The sequence below is a fragment of the Budorcas taxicolor genome, chromosome 21 (genome assembly GCF_023091745.1).
Source record: "Budorcas taxicolor isolate Tak-1 chromosome 21, Takin1.1, whole genome shotgun sequence".
NCBI lineage: Eukaryota > Metazoa > Chordata > Mammalia > Artiodactyla > Bovidae > Budorcas > Budorcas taxicolor.
The window spans coordinates 62,685,678-62,711,285 of record NC_068930.1 but is presented as its reverse complement, the minus strand read 5'-3'; the positions used below and the strand labels follow the sequence as shown (position 1 = coordinate 62,711,285).

Below are 25,608 nucleotides of genomic sequence, written 5' to 3'. Positions count from 1 at the left end.
TGTTAGTACACGTATATAAGGCCTTAACAAGGGAACTTCCCTGGTGGTCCAAAGGTTAAGACTCCATGCTTCAACTGCAGAGGTCATGAGCTCAGTCCCTGGTTGGGGAACTAAGATCTCATATATCCCGTGGCACAGCTGAAAAAAAGACCTTAATATGGCTTTTTTAAAGAGTGTTTTCAAGTATTATTTTATTTGCTTCAGTGCTTTGTAAATTCTACTAATAAGCAGCATATTCTGACTAAATGAAGCTGCACTGCTGTGAAGAAAAAGTCTTTTCCCTGCTGCAATATCTCTGTTCACTCGCTCAGTCGTGTCTGACTCTTAGCGACTCCAGAGACTGTAGCCTGCCAGGCTCCTCTGTCCATAGGATTTTTCAGGCAAGAATACTGGAGTGGGTTGCTATTTCCTCCTCCAGGGGATCTTCCCAATCTAGGGATCGAACACACGTCTCCGACGTCTCATGCATTGCAGGCATATGCTTTTCCACTGAGCCACTGCTGCAGTATATAGGCTGCAAAATATAGGTCAGTACAATCTTTCCACTATTCTCATCACTCTCTAAGTGAATACTTTAAGAGACAAAATTCAAGAAGGAAAGAGAAGGGAGGGAAAAAGGAGAGCCATGCCAAGGTGAGGAGAAGATCAAAAAAGGGAAAATAAAACTGCATATAAAAGCACTACTTGCAGCTGGCTGAATGGTGCATATGTGTGTGTGCCCAGTCACTCAGTCATGTCTGACTCTTTGCAACCCCGTGGACTGTAGCCTGTCAGGCTCTTCAGTCCATGGGATTTCCCAGCCAAGAATACTGGGATGGGTTGCCATTTCCTACTCCAGGAGATATTCCCAACCCAGGGATCAAAATCTTGTCTCCTGTGTATCCTGAACTGATTGAGTTCAGTCCAGTTGCTCAGTCGTGTCCGACTCTTTGCGACTCCATGAACCGCAGCACACCCGGCTTCCCTGTCCATCTTCAGCTCCTGGAGTTTACCCAAACTCATGTCCATTGAATCAGTGATGCTAACCAACCATCTCATCTTCTGTTGTCCCCTTCTCTTCCTGCCCTCAATCTTGCCCAGCATCAGGGTCTTTTCAAATGAGTCCGTTCTTCGCATCAGGTGGCCAAAGTATTAGAGTATTAGAGTTCAGCTTCAACATCAGTCCTTCCAATGAACACCCAGGACTGATCTCCTTTACAACGGACTGGTTGGATCTCCTTGCAGGCCAAGGGACTCTCGAGTCTTCTCCAACACCACAGTTCAAAAGCATCATTCAGCTTTCTTTACAGTCCAACTCTCACATCCATACATGACTACTAGAAAAACCATAGCCTTGACTATATGGACCTTTGTTGACAAAGTAATGTCTCTGCTTTTTAATATGCTATCTAGGTTGGTCATAACTTTCCTTCCAATGAGTAGTTCAGTTCAGTTCAATTCAGTCGTTCAGTCGTGTCCAACTCTTTGCGACCCCATGAACCACAGCATGCCAGGCCTCCCTGTCAATCACCAACTCCTGGAGTCCAATGAGTAAGCATCTTTAATTTCATGGCTGCAATCAGCATGTGCAGTGATTTTGGAGCCCAGAAAAGAAAAGTCAGCCACTGTTTCCCCATCTATTTGCCATGAAGTAATGGGACCAGATGCTATGATCTTCGTTTTCTGAATGTTGAGCTTTCAGCCAACTTTTTCACTCTCCACTTTTACTTTCATCAAGAGGCTTTTTAGTTTCTCTTCACTTTCTGCTATAAGGGTGGTGTCATCTGCATATCTGAGGTTATTGATATTTCTCCTGGCAATCTTGATTCCAGCTTGTGCTTCTTCTAGCCCAGCTTTTCTCATGATGTACTCTGCATAGAAGTTAAATAAGCAGGGTGACAATGTACAGCCTTGAACTGGTAGGCTTTATTTACCACTGAGCCACCTGGGAAGCCCAGGTTGAATAGTGGCCCGCCCCCCCCATAAAATATATCTACACCATAATCCTGGAAACTGTGAATGTTATCTTAATTTGAAAAGGGATCTTGAGATAAAGAGCTGGTCATGGATTATCCAGTAGACTATAAACCAAATAACAAGTGTCCTTAAAAGAGACATTCAGAGAAGACAGAATAGGAGGCAATCTGACCAGAAAGCAGAGACTGGAGTGATATTGCCACAAGCCAGAGAGTGCTGACAACCACCAGAAGCTGGAATAGATAAGTAACAGATTCTTCCCCAGGGCCCCGCTGACACCTTGATTTTGACTCAGTGGCTACTGATTTCAGACTCAGTTGCTTTTTTAGCAACTACTAGTTGCTAATGAAGCGACTTAGCAGCAGCAGCAGCAGCAACTGCTAAAAAAGTACTTGCTACCTTTAGCCTCCAGAACTGTGAGACAATACCTTTTTGTTGTTTTAAGCCATCCAGTTTGTGATGATTTACTACAACACCACAAGAAACAAATAGACCACTAAAGAACTAAAAGAGGAGAGAAATACCTGAAAAAGGAATGTTTCATCTGACAATGCCTGGGCCAAAGTAGAGGTTTGGTGAAAGTCTCTTAAAAGGATGGATGAATGGATAACTCATTGCATGAACTGATGTCATGAATATTTAATATGAACATTCAGTAAATTTTATTTACTTACTTACTTTGCAGTTAGGAAAATATATGATCACTAATACCTCACAGATAGGAAGGCAAAATATTTCATGGAAATTAAAGCAGGAAAAAAATTAATGGTAGATTTAAGACCCTAAATAAATAGTTACATTAAAGGTAAATGATCTAACTATACCAATTAAAAGACAGGGACTGGCAGAGTGGATTAAAGGAACTGACTCGACTAAATGCAGCCATAAGAAACTAATTTCAAATATAACAATATCAGCAAGTTGAAAGTAAAGGACAGAAAATGATATAACACAGAAATATAAACCAAAGTAAAGCAGTGGTGGCCAAATTAAGGTCAAATAAAGTCAACACCCTTGTAAAGAAAATTACCAGAGACAGACAGGGACATTGAAGATAAAATGATAAAAGAGGAAATCTACCAAGAAGACATAGCAATTCTAAATGTGCATACATCAAATATAATTGCAAAGTAATTTGAAACAAAAGGTACAGTACTGAAAAGAGAGTTGTCTAGACAAATACACAGCTAGATGGAGACTTTCATATTCCTCTCCCAACAACTGATGGAACTAAACAGAAAATCACCAAGGACATAGAACTCAACAACAACCAACAAGATCTAATTAACTTTTATAGAACACTCTCTATCCAACAACAGTAGATACACATTCTTTTCAAGTGCTCAAAGAACATACACCATGGAAAACCACATCCTGGGCCATAAAACAGTCCTTTTAAAAACTGAACTCATACAAAGAGTTCTCTCTGACCACACAGAATCAAACTAGAAATCAATAATAAAAAGATAACAGAAAGCTCTCCGAATTTTTGGAAATGAAACAACACACTTCTACATAATTGTGTCAAAGAGGACAATTTTTAAAAATACACTGAATTGAGTGAAAATGAAATACAAAATATAAAATTATTATATTTACAATAATAAATTTATACATTTATGAAAGGAAAGAGGAAAAAAGGCAAAAATCTCAAATTAGTAATCTAATGTTTCATCTTGAGAACAAAACAGTCACAATGCAAGCAAAGGAATAAAAACAGAAAACAATAGAAAAAATAAATGAAACAAAGACTTGGTTCTTTTAAAGGATCAATAACACTGATTAACTTTTAGCAAGACTGACAAAGTAAAAACGAGAGAAGACACAAATTACCAATGTCACAATTAAAACAGAAGATACTGCCATAGTCCCCATACATATCAAAAAGGATAATATGAGAATGCGATAAGTGATTCTACACACATAAAACTGAAAACTTAGACAAAATAGACCAATTCCTCAAAAAACTCAAACTGCCACAACTTATCCTATACAAAAAACATTATTTGAATAGTTCTACAACTATTAAGGAAACTGAATTCATATTTTAAAACTCCTGGAAAAAATCTCAAGGTTCAGATTGTTTCACTAGAGAATTCTACCAAACAGTTAACAAAGAGTTAATACCATTCTACACATTCTCTTCCAGAAAACAGAAGGGGAAAGAACACCTTCTGAAAGCACTTTAAGAAGCTCTTACTATACTGATAACAAAACCTAGAAAAATTAAAATACCCGCACAGAGAGAACAATATCCCTCATGAATATAGATGCAAAAATCCTTAACAGAATATTAAAAAATAAAACATAGTAATACACTAAAAGAAGAATAATACACCATGATCAAATGGGATTTACTGCAAGAATGCAAGGCTAGTTCAATATTCAAAATCAGTGTAATCCATCATATTAACAGGTTAAAGGAGAAAAATATCAAAAGTATCAATGCAGAAGGAATATTTGACAAAATTCAACACATGAACACTGAAATTACAAACAAAATACCATTTGCAATCCCTCAAAAATGAAACACTAACAAAATTACAGGACTCGTATGCTGAAAACACAATGTTAAAAAAATCAAAGCAGACCTAAGTAATTAGAAAAACAATCTATGTTCATAGATTGAGAAATTCAGCATAATAAAGATGTCAGTTCTCCCAAATTGGTGTATAGGGTTAATACAGTTACCATCAAAATCTCAACAAGATTTTTGGGAGGTACACAATATTTTTCTAAAATGTATATGGAAAGGCAACAAAACTAGAATAGCTAAAACAATTTTGAAAAAGAATAATGTGGGAAGAGTCTGTCTATTCAATTTTAAGACTTGTTATATTGCTACAGTAACCAAGACAGCACGGTATTGGCAGGGGAATAGACACATAAATCAATGAAATAGAAGAGAAAACCCAGAAAACAACCTCCACATATATACACACTCCACAAACATGCACAGCTGATTTTTGACAAAGGTGCAAAGGTAATTCAGTGAAGGAAAGAAAGACAGCCTTTTCAACTAATCATGCTAGAGCGGCAAGAAGACACCCATAAGCCAGAAAACAAAACAAAACAAAAAGCCCAAACACCCAATAAAAATAAAACCAAAATGCCTTGACCTAAGTCTCACAGTAAAATGAATCTATAAAATGTAAGACTATAAGCACTTTTTAAAAACCCACGAGAAAATCCTCTAAATCTAGGATTAGGCAAAGAGCTCTTAAATTTGACATCGAAAGCAGGATCTATAAAAGGAAAAATTGACAAATTGGACTTCATTGCAATTAAAAACTTTTGCGCTGTGAAAGACTTTGTTAAGAGTTAAAAGACATGCCATAGAGGAGGAGAAATATTTGTAAACTACATGCCTGACAAAAGAATAATATCTAGAATATAAAAAGAACTCTCAAACTCAACATTAAAAAAAAAAAAAAAGCACACAATCCAGTTAGACAACGGGCAAAAAGAATGAGACTTTTTAATGAAGATGATATACAGACTGTAAATAAGCACATGAAAAAGTTCAATATTGTCAACTATTAGGTAAAGTAAACCCACAATGAAGTATCACTACACTAAATCACTCATTCATTGATGGTAGAAACACAAACTGATACAGCCACTCTAGAAAAAAATTGGCAGGTTCTTAGAAGATAAAACATGCAATCAGCAACTGTACCCTTCAGCATTTATCCCAAAGAAACGAAAACTTAGGTTCACACAAAAGCCTGTGGATGAATGTTTTGAGTGGCTCCATTTGAACCAAAAAAATGTCAACAACCTATATATCCTTAAATGAGTGAATGGTTAGACACACTGTAGTCCATCCATACCTACACAATGCTACCCAGAAATAAAAAGGAACAAAAAGTGCTGACAGATGCAACAACCTGATGAATCTCGGGAGAAGTGTGCAAATGAAACACGAGTCAACCCCAGAAGGTTACACACTGTATAATTCCATTTATATAACATTCTTGAAACAGCAAAATTATACAAATGGAGAAAAGCTTAGGTGATTCCCAGAGTTTGGGGCGGGGGCAGGAGGAAAAAGACGTGGCTACTACAGAGTAACATGTGGGATTCTGGGTGGTAGAAAGCCTACCTGTCTTGATTATATTGATGTCAATATTCTGGTTGTGTACCATACTACAGTTTCTCAAATATTAACACAGAAGTGTTGGGTGGCACCCCACGGGCCAACAAACCTTGAAGTTGCCCAGCCTCAAGACAGAAGAGACCAGAGACAGGGACGGAGACATCAGCGATTTACTGGATAGGGAATCTTTCACAGCTGAAACAAAGGGTCCTGGAGCAATAGTCCACCATTTACAGCAGATGGCAGGCAGGGCATGGTAGCAATCTTTGCTTTTTCCCGGAAAGAGGCTACCAGTAAGAGGGGGAACTGACATCAGGCTGGCTCCTCAGTTACCAGGGAAAACAGCAGCTGGGGCACTTCCCTCACAGCCCCTCAGTTAACCACCATCACAAGGGCAGATGTCTCCCTTGAATAAAACTAGGGCGTGGAGCCATTTTGGCTTAAGGATTAGAACAGTCACTGGCTGCAGCAGGCGGAAGCACAGTCACGAGGCAGGGTGTAAGTGAAGCAGGGACTGCTCGGGCAGAGGATGCACAAAGAACAAGGGAACAGCCATGTGGATGAAGCAGACCTGGCTAACTCTATTATTTCTTTTTTTTGTTTGTTTTTATTTTTTAATATAAATTTATTTATTTTAATTGGAGGTTACTTTACAGTATTGTATTGGTTTTGCCATACATCAACATGAATCCGCCACAAGTATACACATGTTCCCCTTCCTGAACCCCCCTCCCTTTTCCCTCCCCATACCATGACTCTGGGTCGTCTCAGCGCACCAGCCCCAAGCATCCAGTATCATGCATCGAACCTGGACTGGCTATTCATTTCATATATGATATTATACATGTTTCAATGTCATTCTCCCAAATCATCCCACCCTCGCCCTCTCCTATTATTTCTTACAACTGTCTCTGAATCTATAATTATCTCAAAATAAAAAGCAAATTTTTTAAAGATCAATGTGACAATGTTTTTTTAAAAACACATATGAACACCTCAACAGATGTAGAAATCTGACAAATCCAACATTCATTCGTGATTTAAAACTATCATGGGTGGGATGAATTGGGAGATTGGGATTGACATATATATACTACCATGTATAAAACAGGTATCTGATTAGAACCTACTGTATAACACAGGGAACTCAATGATCTGTGGTGACCTAAACAGGAAGGAAATCTAAAAAAAGTGGATATATATGAGTGTATAAGTGATTCACTTTGTTTACAGCAGATATTAACACAACATTGTAAAGCAACTATACTACAATTAAGAAAAAAATGACCAACAAATTAGAAATAGAAGGGAACTTCTTTAACCCAATTAAGGGCATCAGTGAAAAACTTATGGCTAACATCATACTTAACCATGTAAGAATGAATGTTTTCTCACTAATCATGAACAAGGTAACAATGTTCAAATTGACTGCTTCTAAAATTCAACATTGTGTTAAAGGTTTGAGTCAGCACAATAGGCAATAAAAAGAAACAGCTTACAGATTGGAAAGGAAGAGGTGAAACTGTAATGTACAAAATAGCTAGTAGAACTAATAATGAGTCTAAAAGTGTGGCAGGATACAAGGTCAATATACAAATCAACTGTATTTCCATATACTAGAAAAGAAAAATCATAAACAGTAGGAGGAATTGGGAGATTGGGATGACTCACTACACTACTGATCAGTTCAGTTCAGAGGCTCAGTCCAACTCTTTCAACCCCATGGACTGCAGCACGCCAGGCTTCCCTGTGCATCACCAACCCCCGGAGCTTACCATGTCCATCGAGTCAGTGATGCCATCCAACCATCTCATCCTTTGTCATCCCCTTCTCCTCTTGCCTTCAGTCTTTCCCAGCACCAGGGTCTTTTCCAGTGAATCAGTTCTTCGCATCAGGTGGCCAAAGTATTGGAGTTTCAGCTTCAGCATCAGTCCTTCCAATGAATATTCAGGACTGATTTCCTTTAGGATTGACTGGTTGAATCTCCTTGCTGTCCAAGAGACTCTCAAGAGTATTCTCCAACACCGAGTTCAAAAGCATCAATTCTTTGGTGCTCAGCTTTCTTTATAGTCCACTCTCACATCCATACATGACTACAGGAAAAACCATAGCTTTGACTAGATGGACCTTTGTTAGTAAAGTAACGTCTCTGCTTTTTAACGTGCTGTCTAGGTTGGTCATAGCTTTTCTTCCAAAGAGCAAGCATCTTTTAATTTCATGGCTGCAGTCACCATCTGCAAAGATTGGGAGACCAAGAAAATAAAGTCTTTCACTGTTTCCATTGCTTCCTCATCTATCTGCCATGAAGGGATGGGATAGGATGCTATGATCTTCATTTTTTGAATGCTGAGTTTTAAGCCAGCTTTTTCACTCTCCTCTTTCACTTTCTTCAAAAGGTTCTTCAGTTGTTCTTCATTTTCTGCCATAAGGGTGGTGTCATCTGCATATCTGAGGTTATTGATATTTCTCCCGGCAATCTTGATTCCAGCCCGGCATTTCACATGATATACTCTAATATAAGTTAAATAAGCAGGATGACAATATATAACCTTGATGTACTCCTATGCCAATTTGGAACCAGTCTGTAGTTCCATGTCTGGTTCTAACTGTTGCTTCTTCACCTGCATACAGATTTCCCAGCAGGCAGGAAAGATGGTCTGGTATTCCCATCTCTTAAAGAATTTTCCACAGATCATTGTAATTCACACAGTCAAAGGCTTTAGTGTAGTCAATAAAGCAGAAGTAGATGTTTTTCTGGAATTCTCTTGCTTTTTCTGTGATCCAACAGATGCTGGCAACTTGATCTCTGGTTCCTCTGCCTTTTCTAAATCCAGCTCAAACATCTGGAAGTTCATGGTTCAGAAACTGTTGAATCCTGGCTTGGAGAATTTTGAGCATTACTTTACTAGCATGTGAGCTGAGTGTAATTGTGCGGTACTTTGAACATTCTTTGGCATTGCCTTTCTTTGGGACTGGAATGAAAACTGACCTTTTCCAGTCCTGTGGCCACTGCTGAGTTTCCTAAATTTGTTGGAAATACATAAATTACTTTTTTTAAAAAGAATAAAATTTTTTAATTAAAAAATATTTAAAAGACTTGAGAGAAAGTCATATATTGGGTTCAGTCTGGTTTTTCCATAATAGCATATGGAATATCCAAACGAACTTTTTGGCCAACTCAACATATAAGAGATCCAACATACTTTTAATAGGAGTCCCTAAAGAAGCAAAGCAAGCAAAAGATAAAAAAAAAAAAAAAATTATTTGAAAAAAAGATTCAAAAGAGCACACCGTATACCTGAGAAAATCAAACCAGCATAACCAACACTGAAAGGTGTTACAGACTTTAAAAAAAATCCTTTGGGCTTCCAAGAAAATGAGCATGTTACTTAGTAACAGAAGGAACATACAGACTGTCATTCAACTTTGACAGCTATACCAGAAAAGCACATAATAACCTGTAGGTGACACTGCTTACTATAAACAGAACATGAAAAAATATAAAAAGTACACTTAAATTATAATTATAATCTCTATCAAACACATATAGATCTATGCTACCATCAGGATTTCCAGACAGATAGGTGGTAAAGTATCTGCCTGCCAATGTAGGAGATACCGGTTCGACCCCTGGGTGGGGAAGATCCCCTGGAGGAGAAAATGGCAACGCACTCCAGTATTCTTGCTGGGAATTCCATGGACAGAGGGGCCGGGCAAGCTACAGTCCATGGGGTCGCAAGGAGTCAGACATGACTAAGTATGCATGCATGCTACCATCACCGGATGGAAGGAACCCAGAAATAATCAGCGTAAGTTTAAGTTAACAATATAAAATTCAGTTTATTGCTATGTGGTATGGGATATGTAATTTTAAAATAAATGCTGATCAGTACTAGATTTTTTTTTTTTTTTTACAAAATAAGCTTCCTATACTTCAAAGCCTACAACTTCCAACTGAAAGGCACAGGGAACAATCCTCCTGGCTACAACATGAGCTCCTCTTTTCTGTCCTAACTGTGTTATTCTTTGGGGCATGTTCCTTTTCTAGGATACCTACTCAGAAACAAGAGGACACAATCGCACTCACTCTGCAAACCACTCCTCTAAAACTAAAAAGAACTGGGTCAATCATCTAAGCTGTACACTAGTGGCTAAAAAGAAAAGATAGGGAGGGGGAAAAAAGACCTAGTGAAATAAATAAATTTAGGACAGCTGCCTTTTAAATTAATGCTACTAATTATTTTATTCCCATTGAGGGAATGCACCTATTTCAGAGAGCCTTTTATAGTAATATGTTAAACCAATGAAAAATAAGTCAATCCACTCAAGCACTTTTCGGTAAAATAGAAGGTTTCTCAGTCTTCATTGTCATCCCAGTCCTGCCACTGTCATGGGCAACTTCATTCAGCTGAATGAGGAACAGCTAGTTTTGGCCCCCCTAATACAATGAGATCTGGCTCAAATTTTACATTCCCCAATGCTTAGCACAGTGTATAGCACACAGTAAGGGCTCCAAAAATACCTGTTGATTTAAAGTGAATTTGTCTCCACATCAGCAGCCATTGTCAAAGGCTGGATCACATTACCCAGAAATGCTCCATCTCTAGAATCTCAAATTCTGTGATCTCCTTTGCTGCCCATAACCTCTTATCTATTTTTCTATTACTAAATCCGTCTTTTACCCTCATTTCTAATCCCTTCACTTCCTACTTATTCTCCAGTTTCTAATATTCCTCCTAGTGTCACTTTCTTCCTTGGCAGCCTAATCCTCCCTATTACTTCAATTACACTCTCACCAATAAACTTACTTATTCAATTCTTCTCCTAATTACAACAATAAAAATAGTATCTAATATACTATATACTAGGCATTTAATAAACACCTTCCTTGAGACGTATTATTAGAAGTATGAGGGCTTCCCTCATAGCTCAGCTGGTAAAGAATCCGCCTGCAATGCAGGAGACTCCAGTTCGATTCCTGGGTTGGGAAGATCCACTGGCGAAGAGATAGGCTACCCACTCCAGTATTCTTGGGCTTCCCTGGTGGCTCAGCTGGTAAAGAATCCACCTGCAATGTGGGATATCTGGGTTCGATCCCTGGGTTGGGAAGATGGCCTGGAGAAAGGAACGGCTACCCACTCTAGTATTCTGGCCTGGAGAATTCCATGGACTGTATAGTCCATGGGGTCGCAAAGAGTCAGACATGACTGAGCAACTTTCACTTTCCCTTTCACTAGCTCCATTCCAGAGATGAGGAAATCAGGGCTTAGAATGATGAAAGTACTTGCCCAACATTACCCAGACTGTACAACTCCAAAAGCAATGCACTGATCATCACACACACTGCCTCTCTTCCAATCTGTGCACTCAGTTAATACCAAACTCATCCATCTGTTTTTTTCTATTCCACTCCTGCTCACAAGCTATGTAGCACTAAAAGATAAAACTGCATAATAATGGTACTTTTAAAAAACGTACAATTTCAAAAAAAAAAAAAAAAAGCCAGTCCTCAATGATGTGAGAGGCAAACAAAATGATAACCAATTTGTGGGAGATCAAGAAAAGGACCAGAAATTCTTAGTATATCATATTTGCCTAAAGCACTTTCAGAAACATTATCTTGAGTTTCCAAAATTGAGGCTTGTCTGTGCTAGTTCATGAAACCCATGCCCTTGCCCACAAAGAATAAGCTGCGTGTTGCAACAGATCTAGATTCTGACAATACTGTCTTTCTCTATTCTTATTCCTTGTCTCAACCTTGTGAGAGCTCAAAATCTAAAGAAGAAGACAGACTCACATGCTGAAAATTCTAATCATACAGCAAGAATGAGCTAGACAACCTGCACTGTTTACCAAATGGAAATGGTTTCCTAAATCAATGGGAAAACGCAGAGGGGGAGGGAGCAGATGCTATCCAAAGGTGAGCACATAACACAGTCTCCTGGAGAAATTAACCTAAGAACTGTAACTCTGCTGTTTGACTATGTGTAGGATCCTAAATGATTTGTAGGTATAGAGCCTGCTATCTAGACTAGGATCACTGCAGTTCTCATTTCAAAACCACAAATACAACATATAAGCAGCTACTACTGTGTTTGGATTTGTAACAGTGAAACAGATGTCACCCAGGCCATGCTTTGAGTTCCCAAAGAAAACTAAACTGGACATAGTTGATATTCATTTCTTTATTCAAAATAATTAAAGCTTGTCTCAATGAAAAGAACAAAATTTTAAACACGATTAGCTTAGAGAATTAAACTTCCAAGAAAGACAAAACTTCTTTTGAAGACAAAGATGACTCAAGAATCTAAAGCAGAAGATACCAAGTATCAATCCACAACATCAAGAATTTTTCAAATGTGGTGTATTTTCATGTTGTACTATAAAACTGAATCCTTAATAATGTTACATCTTCAAAACATCAGGTTAGAAAGCTTGCAAAGTTGGAGAACCATTCAACTCTGTTTACAGTCATCATGTTTAGAATCACTGAGAAACGAATTATATTTTTAATAGCACCAGAGGAAGGCAAAAGAAAACTGACATTTGAAGGCCTATGTGTCAGGCAAGATGCTTTATATATACTATCATGCTATTCTTGATAATATTTATGCAATATATTTATTTATTACTTCTTTTATTGGAGTAAAACTGCTTTACAATGTTGTAGTTGTCTGCTGTGCAACCTGTGAATCAGCTATATGTATACATGTATTCCCTCCCCCTCAAGCCTCCCTCCCACCCTCCCATCCCACCCTCGAGGTCATCACAGAGCACTGAGCTGAGCTCCCAGTGCTATACCACAGCTCCCCACTATTTTACACATATGTCAAGGCTTGTCCCACCCTCTCCTTTCCCCACTGTGTCCACAAGTCCATTCTCTCCATCAGCATCTCTGTTCTTTCCCTGCAAACAGGTTCATCCATACCATTTTTTCTAGCTTCCATATATATGCCTTAATATACAATATTTGTTTCCTCTTTCTGACTGACTTTACTCTGTATGACGGATTATAGGTTCATAAACATCACTATGGATCACCCAATGTCATTCTTTTTCACGACTGAGTAATATTCCTTTGTATATTAAATATATGTCCCACATCTTCTATACTCCTTCACCTGTCAATGGACATCCAGGTTGCTTTTATCTCCTGGCTATTGTAAATAATGCTGCAATGACTATAGGGGTGCAGGTGTCTTTTTGAATTAGGATTTTCTCAGGGGTATATGCCCAGCAGTGGGATTTCTGGATCATACAATAGATTGTTAGTTTTTTAAGGAACCTGCATACTGTTTTCCATAGTATTTATAACAATTTACATTCCCACCAATAGTGCAAGAAGGTTCCCTTTTTAATTGAAAGTTGAAGAAACTGAGTCCCAAGGGAAAAAAAATGTGACTTCCCCAAAGTCATCTTACTGAAGATTAGAGAAAGATTTCCACCATACTCTCGAGCTGTTATACCACTTATAATCATCATTTCATCCAGTAAAAGTGGTGGACCGGCAGCCTAAAAATGTCTTCAAATTGGTAATCTTGCAAGAGAAAAATGTGCACACAAACTATTTAGTGATATTAATCACTAAATAATCACTAAAGAGCCTCTTGATGAAGGTGAAGGAGGAGAGTAAAAGAGCCGGCTTAAGACTAGATATTAAAAAAACTAAGATCATAATCTGGCCCCGTTACTGCATGGCAAACAGAAGGGGGAAAGGTGGAAGTAGTGACAGATTTCCTCTTCTTGGGCTCCAAATCACTGCGGATGGTGACTGCAGCCATGAAATCAAGACAGTTGCTTCTTGGCAGGAAAGTGATGACAGACCTAGACAGTGTGCTGAAAAGCAGTCATTACTCTGCCGACAAAGGCTGGTATAGTCAAGGCTATAGTCTTCCCAGTGGTCACGTATTGTTGTAAGAGTTGGACCATAAATAAGGCAGAACACCAGAGAATTGATGCCTTAAAACTGTGGAGCTAGAGAAGCCTCCTGAAAGTTCCTTGGACAGCAAGGAAATCAAACCAGTCAATCTTAAGGAAGATAAGCCCCGAATATTCACTGGAAGGACTGACGCTGAAGCTCCAGTATTCTGGTCATCCAATGCAAACAGACAACTCAATGGGAAAGTCCCAGATGCTGGGAAAGATTGAGGGCAGGAGAAGACAGCATCAGAGGATGAGGTGGCTGGATGGCATCACTGATGCTATGAACATCTGTTGTTCAGTCTCTCAGTTGTGTCCAACTCTTTGCAACTCTGTGGACTGCAGCACGCCAGGCTTCCCTGTCCTTCACCATCTCCCAGAGCTTGCTCAAACTCATGCCCATTGAGTCAGTGACGCCATCCAACCATCTCGTCCTCTATAGTCCCCTTCTCCTCCTGCCTTCAACCTTTCTCAGCATCTGGATCTCTTCTAATGAGTTGGCTTTTCTCATCAGGTGGCCATAGTATTGGAGCTTCAGCATCAGTCCTAATGAATATTCAGGATTGACTTCCTTTAGGACGAACTGGTTTGATCTCCTTGCTGTCCAATGAACATGAACTTGGTCAAACTCATGGTGTTTTTTTTTTTTTTGGCAAGAGAAAAATGTGCACACAAATTATTTAGCAATATTCACATTATAATAAATTCTTTTACTGATAATTTCCACTATCCATCTTTTACTATCCCAAAGCCGTGTCAACATAGTAAGCAGAAAGTATCACGCATTGTGAAAAGGAGACAATCTTCTGACTACAGCAGTACCACAACTTATAAAGAGAACATTTCATTTTGAATGGCTCTTCAATTTCACATATGTAAACCTGAGCTCATGACTCCCCTCCCTCCTTTTAACCACAGAGGTATAAACTTCCCTCTGCTTCTCCGTGGACATGTCTTAGAATTACTCTAACCTTTCCTCTCTCCCTCACAGCCCACATCAAGTCTCACAACAGTATACAAGATAAGCATTTTCCTCACTTGTTCTAGGGTAGAATGAACTTATCAAGGAGCAAACATACCTGCTGCATTAATTAATTTTTCCTATTGTTGTTTATGTATTGTTTATTCAGGGTTTTTTTCCATATTATATTTCAGTATTAACAGGATAATATTGCATGTTAACTTTGATATGTTTTTAATTTGATATACATAGAAAGATAATACTTGTTAAAATTTAGTTTCAATTATATATACTAATTCCCACACACAAACACATATATGTATATACTAGGTCACAATTTTTAAATGTATTCCTTACTTGTGAATCATGGTAAAAAAATATTTTTTTGAAAATCACTGTTCTATAGTGTTCTCCAAAGAGTAAAAGGGAAATTACCAATATCTGCCCTAAATATTGAGCTATAACAGGAATATTGAAAGGTACGTAAAACATGAGTTCAAGAATAACATTACAAACTTGGAAGATTCCTGGAAACATTGTAATATCTCCTTTTATTCTTCTTAATGTCTCCATTAACAGATGGTAGTAAAACATCCATTTTAAAATACTTTTAAAAAATATAAAGACATAAAACATAGCAATGGAAAGGGACTAGCTAAGAGAACTGGGTTTACATATCAGCCAATCCAGGAAGCTAAGATCCCAGGAGAAAAACAGAATAGTAACAGACAGCTATTTTTAAACAGAGATAGATGGAGAAAATAAGGCCAAATCTCTGGCACCTGCAGAAAGAAAGGATGATAAACAGCTATCGTAGGGAGGGGAGGAGACCCGATTACTTAACCTATAGAAGATGGGTGGGCTGATATGTTCAATAATTCAGTAAGTGTTTATTCAAGAGCTGCTGGGGACCAGGCACTCGTTCTGGAGTCTAATGATCACAATCTAATGATGCTTTACATCTAGCCAGAGAAAGTATCAGACAAACAAATATGGAACTGAGTGCTTATTACACATTGGACTCCGAGGTGAGCCCTGGCAGGAACATGGTGATAGACAGACAGACACAAACCCTGCCCTGTTAGAGCTTCATAGTCAGAGAAGAACAGGTTAAAAAAAAAAAAAAAATCAATGAAATCATGCTAAGTATGCAAAGACCCGTTAAGGAACGGTCTACAGTACTATCAGGAACACTTTTGATATGGAGGTCAAGGAGGCCTTCCCTGAAAAGTCAAGCCCTGAAAGATGAGCAGGAATCAGCGACAAGTGAGAGAGTGGAAGGAACAGTGTGTTCCAAGGTCCCAGGCTGATGGGATTTATTCAATGATTTCATAAAGGCTTACTGATCTCTCAGTATTTGACAGTCACTGTGTTCTGGAAATAGAAAACAATAAAAACAAAGCACTCTGATTCTGTGTATCTGAATTAGAGTGGCAAGGAAGGAACGCCTTCTTGCAGAAATAAAATCAATAGGACTTAATACAAAACTAATGACTGAGAGAAAAAGGAAGAGTATAAAATTATTCCCAGGTCCCCCTCCAGCACAATTGAAAAGGATGGTCAGGCTCCAGTAACAAGTACAGGCATATTTAGATAAAAAGTAAAGAATTCTGTTTTGGGCACATTGAGTCTGAAAAGCCAGCAAGGCATTCTGGTAGAGACGTGGTGGTGGTGGTGGCACCTGGCAGACATACTGGCCCAAAGCCAGGGAGAAAAGCCCAAGCTACAGCCACCGGTTTGGAAATTCTGTCAGAGAGATACTAAGTCTGGAAGTGGAGAATATGACACTTCTAGATTGAGTAGAAGGAGAGTCCCTAACACAATATACATAGACCCTGTCTGCTCCTCTGACTGATGCTACTGTAAATTAGGCACCACATCAGGAGAAATACAAACAAATCATTGTAAAATGTAAAAGCTCATTGGTCAACCCAAAATCAATCTGTAAAAGTTGTGTGAAAGTTAATCCTTTTCCATGATGTTAACGATAGGATATAATAGAATGGTGCTGAAGAAGGCCTAAACATATTAATTCAATCCCTCACACTGCAACAATGAATAAACCAGCATCCACAGAGACTATGGAAGTAGTTCAACGTTTGTTGTTCGGTCACCAACTCATGTCTGACGCTGCGACCCCACAGCAGCATGCCTGGCAACATGCCAGGCTCCCCTGTCCTTTGCTATCTTTCCAGAGTTTGCTCAAATTCATGCCCACTGAGTCAGTGATGCTATCTATCCATCTCATCCTCTGCTGCCTGCTTCTCCTCTTGCCCTCAATCTTTTCCAGCATCAGGATATTGTCCAATGAATAGTCTCTTCTCATCAGGTAGCCAATGTATTGGAGCTTCAGCTTCAGCATCAGTTCTTCCAATGAATATTCCGGGTTGATTTCCTTTAGGATTGACTGGTTTGATCTTGCTGTCCAAGGGACTCTCAAGAGTCTTCACCAGCACCACAAGGTTAGCCAGCTAGATAGTGTTCAAGGTTAACCAGCTAGTCATTGCCACAGTCAGGATACTACCTCTACAAAACAAGAATCTAATTTAAATAAAACAACGAAACTAAGATCACTCATGGATTCCTTAATAACAACTTAATTTCACACGTTTATTTTCTTCTTTTGAAGGAGCAGAGAAATAGATGTACTAACCATGTGCTACTGCTGCTGCTGCCACTTCAGTCGTGTCCAACTCTGTGCAACCCCATAGATGGTAGCCCACCAGGCTTCGCCGTCTCTGAGATTCTCCAGGCAAGAACAATGGAGTGGGTTGCCATTTCCTTCTCCAGTGCGTGAAAGTGAAAAGTGAAAGTGAAGTCACTCAGCCGTGTCCAACTCTTCACCTCTGCAGCCTACCAGGCTCCTCCATCCATGGGATTTTCCAGGCAAGAGTACTGGAGTGGGGTGCCATTGCCTTCTCCAATTAACCACATGAGGAAAGCTGATAACGAGGGTGAGCACAGAGTTCAGTTTACAGAGTCATGGAGCAAAACAGAGTCTCAGCAGCATGACTAGTTCAGCTGCCTCACTTCACTGACAGAATTCAGAGGAGTTAAATGATGCTCCTAAGGTCACACAGCTGGTTAGTGGCTGTGCTCTGTTTCTTAGCAACAGGGATTAAAAGAAAAACTCAAGTTGCTGTACATAGCTTTCACTGCCAAATAAAAAGAAACATAAAATTAGTCTAGAGACTAATATACATTGCTGTTGAGTCGCTAAGTCATGTTCAACTCTTTTGTGACCCCACAAACTATAGCAGGATATTTTCAGGCAAGAATACTGGAATGGATTGCCCTTTCCTTCTCCAGGGGATGTTCCCAGCCCAGAGATGGAACCCATGTCTCCTGCATTGGCAGGCAAGTTCTTTATCACGGTGCCACCTAGGAAGACTGATTTTATATATATGTATGTGCTGTGCTGAGTCACTTCAGTCATGTCAGACTCTTTGTGATCCTATGGACTGTAGCCTGCCAGGTTCCTCTGTCCATGGGGATTCTCCAGCCAAGAATACTGGAGTGGGTTGCCAAGCCCTCCTCCAGGAGAATCTTCCCAACCCAGGGATCAAACCCAGGTCTCCCACACTGCAGGCAGAATCTCGACCATCTGAGCCACCAGGTAAGCCCATGTTTACATATAGAGCTAACCAATAAAACATATGTCATTCTAGAACATGAAGAAATATTTTTCTTGAAGGGAAAAAAAAAAAGGAAGCCACGTCTACTTACTCACCTGTATACCAAAAGAAATAAGTAAAATGCTGAGATTTTTGACCCTCCAGCAAGTTTCGGCTAATCCAATATTTGAAAACCATTTTGACTAAACAAATGTTTCCTCACTAATGTGTCTATCAGTAAACTACAATAAGCCATGTGAATGTTCCTATTTAGTAAATGAAAGATTTAATCAGCTTAAATAGCAGAGATGAGGAACAGGGATATTCCCGGGTTTTTAAACCTGCGACAGTAAGTATTGATGCTGGTGCCACTTATCTGAGATAAGTAGGCAACTCAAATCAGGAAAGATCTGACGGAAATGATAGAGCTAGCAATGCAGATATCTGAGAAAACATTAAAGCAGAAGGAACAGCAAGTGCAAAAGCACTGAGGTAATGTGTACTTGGTATATTTAATGAACAGCAAGGATGGTTGCAGTACACAGCAAGTGAAGAAGAGAATAGTAAGAAGTGAAGTCAGAGCTGTAATGGGGAAAAAGCAGAGGTCACAGAAGTCAGGCCAAGTACATGCTCAAACCATAATGGAACTAAATTAGAAATCACTAACAAAATAAGTATGCAGAAAATCTCCAAACATTTGGAAATGAAATAATGCACTTCTAAATAACTCATGAGTTTCATGAGTCAAAGAAGAAAATCTTGAGATAAATTAAAATTTTTTAAACTAAATGATAATGAAGATACAACATATCAAAATTTGTAGGATGCAGCTAAAGGGAAATTTACAGCATTAAAAATGCACACATTAGAGTAGAAGAACATTCTAAAAATCAATAATCTGAGCTGCCCCTTAAGAAACTAGAGAAAGAAGAGAAAATTAACTGCAAAACAAGAAGAGTGAAGGAAATAATAAACATTAGAATTAAATCAATGAAACTGAAAACAGGAAAACATTAATAATAATGATGGTGAAACCAAAAGCTGGTTCTTTGAAAAGATCCATAAAAACAAACAAGCAAACAAACAAAAAACCTGGTAAACCTCTAGCTATGTTAAACAAGAAAAAAAGCAAGAAGACACAAATTAGCAAGATCAAGAATAAAAGATAGGTAGGACATCACTACTGGGCCCACAAACATTAAAAGGGAACATTGGTGAAGTGAGATCCCAGGGACTGTAGTCTACCAGGCTTCTCTGTCCACGGGATTTTCCAAGCAAGAGTACTGGAGTGGGTTGCCATTTCCTTCTCCAGGGATCTTCCTGACCCAGGGATCGAACCCAGGTCTCCTGCATTGCAGGCAGACACTTTACCCTCTGAATCACCAGGGAAGCTCAAAAGGGAATATTAGCATAGCATAATTTGATGCCCATAAATTCAATAATGCAGATGAAACAGAGTTAAGTATCCAAAACTATCAAAACTCACTCAAGAAGAAATAAATGAGCCCAATAGCCCTATATCTATTAAATAAATAGAATTTTCAGTTTAAAACCTTTCAAAAATAAAATTTCAGGCCCAGATGGTTTAATGGGTGAATTCTACCTAATATTTAAGGAAGAAATAATACCAATTCTAGATAATCTCTTCCAGAAAAATAGAAAACCACCTCCCAAGTGATTTCATGAGCATTCTTCTAAAACCAAAAACTAGGCAAAGATATTATAAGAAAAGTGCAAACCAGTTATCTCTCATTAAAATAGATGTTAAAATCCTCAAAAACATTGTAGCAAATAGAGCCCAGAAACATAAAATGAAAAATTCACCAAGTAGATTTCATCCCAAGAATGCAAGGCTGGTTCATCATTTGAAAGCTGATCAGTGTAATTCACCATATTAAAGGACTCAATAAGAAAAGTCATGTACATTATCAATAGATTCAGAAAAAAAAAAATTCAATGAGATTTAATACCCATTCATGATAAAAACTCTCAGCAAATTAGGAAGGAATAGAAAAAACTTCCTTAACTTAATGATATCTATTAGAGGCTTTCCAGGTTGCTCAATGGTAAAGAATCTACCTGCCAAGCAGGAGATGCAGGAGACATGGGTTCAATCCCTGGATCAGGAAGATCCCTTGGAGGAGCAAATGGCAACCCACTCCAGCATTTCTGCCTGAAAAATCCCATGGAAAGAGGAGCCTGGTAGGCTGCAGTCTACAGTATCACAAAGAGTCAGACACAACAGGGCACACAGGTATTAGAGACTTACAGCCAACATCTTACCTAACGATGAGAGACTGAATGTTTTCACCCTAAGATCAGGAGCAAGGCTGAAAGATCCTCTCTCACCACTGAAACAGTGGAGGAATCTAGCAGATACAACTTTAACCCAAGTGATCAGGATTAACATCACCAGTGATAAGTCATACTGATGTCATGTACCCCTGAAATGACAGGATGAGAGAGGCATGTCTATGCCTCTATGATACTCTTTCTTAAAGGCTATACCTCCAATCTAACAATGAGAAAAACATCAGACAAACACAAGTTGAGGGGCATTCTACAACATACCTGACTAGTACTCTTTAAAACTATCAAGATCACGAAAAGCAAGGAAAAGACTAAGAACATGTAACAGCCAAAGAAGACTAAGGAGCTATGACAACTAAATGCAATGTCCTGGGCTGGATCCTGAAACAGGAAAAAAGAACATTAGTGAAAAAACTGGTGAAATCCAAACAAATTCTAGCACTTGGTAAACAGTGTTGTACCAACGTTAATTTCTCAGTTTTGACAAATATACCATAGCTATGTAAAGATGTTAGTTTTAAGGAAAACTAGTAATAGGAATACAGTAACTATTTTTGTAACTTCTCTGGAAATCTAAAATAATTCCAAAATTTAAAAACCTTCTTTTGAAAAAGTAAAAGGGTAGAAAAAGATATACTGTGTAAACACTAACCAAAAGAAAGCTGGAAAGAGTATATTAATATCAGATAAAGTAGACTTCAAACAAGCAATATTTCTAGGGGTAAAGACAAACATTACATAGCTATGAGAGATTATTTCAGTGAAAAACATAACAACCTTAACAGTATATACACTAATTACAAAAATCAAAATACATGAACTACTGGTAAAAATGATATATGTGAAAGAAGGAGTAGACAGATCTGTTAGAGACTTCAATATTCTACTATTTTAGTTAGTAGAACAAATAGAAAATATTCTTAGAGATATAGAAGATCTGAAAAATATCAACCAACTTGACCAACTGACACTGACAGAATATTACACCCAACAACAGGAGAATACATATTCATACACATGGAATAATTACCAAGACTGACCCATGCTCTGGTCAAAAAACAGACCTCAGTATATTTAAAAGAAATGACATCAAGCAAAGTGCTGTCTGTGACCATTACAGAATTAGACTAGAAACAGGAAGATATCTGGAAAAATCCCACAAACAACTGGAAAATTATGCGAGATATGCATACATACCAACCACAGGTGTAAATCATCTCTCTCCATATCCACTGTCATGGGGATGGAGCTACATGGGGAGCTGTCTTCTCCACATTCTCAGGCTGGACTTTTGTAAGTCCTTTCCCCCTCCAATAATGTCCATTAAGCAAGGAAATATAGTTCATATGTTTATTATGAAAAGTATTTCCAAGCAAATGCAGCTTGGAAGCTTGTCACCAAGAGAATTTTCATGACTATTCTAAAGTCATCAGACTCCTCAGCCTGATTTTTCACCTGAATATGTAAATATTTTTATGTTAGCCATATAACTCTCATTCTGCCCCAAACATACTCAAACCAAATCTACAGAACTCTTTAAAGAAAATATTGTTGTACTGTGATAGTTTTTAGTAAAAAATGACATTTTCAGATTCATTTTAACACTACTACATCTACTCCTTAAAGAACATAGGCACTTTCCTGAATTATGAATATCTTCTTCAAAAATGACCTTTTAAAAAGAGCTCTGAAACTGTTCACCTATCCAAGGTGAAGATCCCTTATATAGATGTCCATTAGCACCGCCTAGTGGAGCAAATAACCGAGGTTCAACATCTTTTCCTTGTCTTCTTAGAACTGAAGACACCTGCTGAAGCAAGATGGACTCTTTTGAAGAAACTCAGAGAGACAGTGAAGGACAGGGAAGCCTAGCATGATGCAGTTCATGGGGTGGCAAAGAGCTGGACACAACTTAGCGATTGAACAACAACAACTCATCATATCACCTGGAGTAAAGAGGAAACAGTGTTTAAAGAACTTAACTGACTTGAATGTGACTGCAGAGACACCAGGTCCCCTGATCCTGGCCCTTTTTCTACTACATACTATAGCTACGTGGCTGGGCGGGGGGGGGGGGGGGGGGGGGATGGGGGGAGGAATTAACCTCAACACTTACCTTATACCACAAACAAAATTGAAGTGGAAATGAATCATAGACCTAAAATCAAGAGCTAAAACCACAAAATTTCTGAAAGCAAGCATAGGAAAAAATTTAATGACCCAGATTTGGCAAAGATTTCCTAAATATAACACAAAAAGCACTAACTATAATGAAAAAAAAATCACTAAATTAGACCTCATCAAAATTAGACCATAGCAAAGCAAAGAAACTTTGCTCTCTAAAAAATAGGTACACTTAGAAAAATTAAAAAGCCACAGACTGGCAGAAAATATTTGCAAAGCACATACCCAACTAAAGGGAGTTCCCAGGTGGCACTGGTGGTAAAGAACCCACCTACCAATGCAGGAAACTAAGAGACACAAGTTTGATCCCTGGGTCGGGAAGATCCCCTGGAGAAGGGCATGACAACCCACCCCAGTGTTCTGGCCTGGAGACTCTCATGGACAGAGGAGCCTGGTGGGCTACGGTCCATAGGGTCACAAAGATTTGGACATGACTGAAGCAAACTGGCATGCACTCAAATCCAACAAATAGGCAAAAGATTTAAATATACCTTTACCAAAATATATGTGTCTGACTCATAAATACATGTAAAGATGCTCAGCATCCACTGATCATTTGGGAAATCCAAATTATAAATACAATGAATACCACTACTCTAGACCACTGGTAATACCACCAGAATGCCTAAAAACAAAAAGAAACTGCTCATACCAAGTGTCAGTAAGGATACATATTGAGCAGCCCAAACTCTCATACACTGCTGGTGGAAATGTAAAAGTGTACAATCACTTGGAAACAGTTAAGCAGTTTCTTAAAAATGGAAGCATACATTATACCTACTGTATACCCAGCCATTCCACTCTCCAGCTGTTCCCCAGAGGAAAGAAAACACATGGCCACCCAAAGATCCGTAAATGAATGTTTACAGCCACTTAGTTTGTAATATCCCCAAACTAGAAATGATCCAAATGTCCATCGACTGATGAATGCATAAACAAAATGGACTGTATCTTTAAAATGGAATTATCAATAATAAAAAGGAATGAACCATTGATACATGCAACATCATGAATGAACTTGAAAATTATGTTGAGTAAAAAGAAGCCAGAAGAAAAAGTATCTACTATATGATTCATTTCTATAAAATTCTACAAATTGAAAACATAGTTATAGTGTCAGAAGGCAGATCAGTGGTTGCCTGGAGTGGGAGAAGGAATCAGAAGGAAGGGAAAGAACATTACAAAGGAGCACAAAACTACACTGAGGAGTGACGGCTGTGTTCATTATCTTAATGGTGATGATGCTTTTATGGGTGTATATATATATATATATATATGAAGTGAAAGTCGCTCAGTCGTGTCCAACTCTTTGCGACTCCATGGACTATACAGTCCATGGAATTCTCCAGGCCAGAATACTGCAGTGGGTAGCCTTTCCTTCTCCAGGGGATCTTCCCAACCCAGGGACTGAACCCAGGTCTCCTGCATTACAGACAGATTCTTTATCAGCTGAGCCACAAGGGAAGCCCATATATAGATATACGTGTGTGTGTGTGTATATAAATGCATCAAACTGTATGGTTGAAGTATGTGCCAGTTATTTGACATCAATTATACCTCAATAGAACTGAATGAAAAAATATGTACTCATCCTATGACCAGCATTCCATTCTCAGGCACTAGCCAAGAGATAGGAAAACATATGCCTATGTTCTAGAACAGGAGAATTTGCCACTGAAGTATACTGACAAAAAGCAGATCATCTGTTGCCCAAGCTCAGGGTAGAGGATTAAATGCAAAGGGGCACCATGTGGGAGACATGATTTTCTAACTACAGGAATTCTCTGGATAGGAATTTTCCCATACATCCAAAGTAAAGGATGTTCTGAATTGCCAGCAGTTTATTTAAAAGACCAAGAACAGTTATTCTTTACTGAACATGACTCTACACTAAGCATTGTGCCCTCCACATACATTCCCAAATCTTAACAATCCTACAATGTAGGTTTTATTATTCCCAGTTTAGATTAGGAAGCTTGGGCCCAAATAAGAAACTTAGCCTAGGTTTCTCAATAGCTAAATGAACAAGTCTCGGCCTTGGAGAATAAATCTGGTATGTCTTAATATAAAGTATTTCTGACACTACATACTGCCTTCTCAATGCCCAACATTCTTATTAACTAGAGATGACTTCTAGTCTACTAAAATTTAAGAAAAGTGTGTTTGCTTCCTTAAACAAGTATCAATACTTCCTTAAACACAGTATTTGCTGGTACAATGCCACTCATTCCCCAGGAGATGCCTAATACAAAGTAAGTACTCAATAAGTATTTTGTGTGCTTGAGCTACCAGAGAAGCCCTTTTCAACCCTAGAAAGTTGTATTTTTGGAGAAAAGTTGCTGCAAGTACTTTTGTATTTTTTTTACTTTCATTTTATTAAATGTTTCATTTCTTTCTAACTATAAATTAAGATCATTACCGAGATGAAAACATTATGAATTCTAATTTTCAATGAGGAAATTTAAGAAAGTTATTATAAAAAATAAAATGTACCTGGAAATTAAAGGTAACTGAAAATAACTGGCTTAAATGCACTTCTCCATTTTTTCCCTTATTCAACTTGC

General features: G+C 38.4%; 1 protein-coding gene across 1 annotated transcript in view; it reads right to left on the bottom strand.

Moving 5' to 3' along the window:
• Positions 1 to 25,608, bottom strand: part of PPP4R4 (protein phosphatase 4 regulatory subunit 4) — a 102,536-nt gene that overhangs the window by 64,588 nt on the left and 12,340 nt on the right. The window lies entirely within an intron of this gene.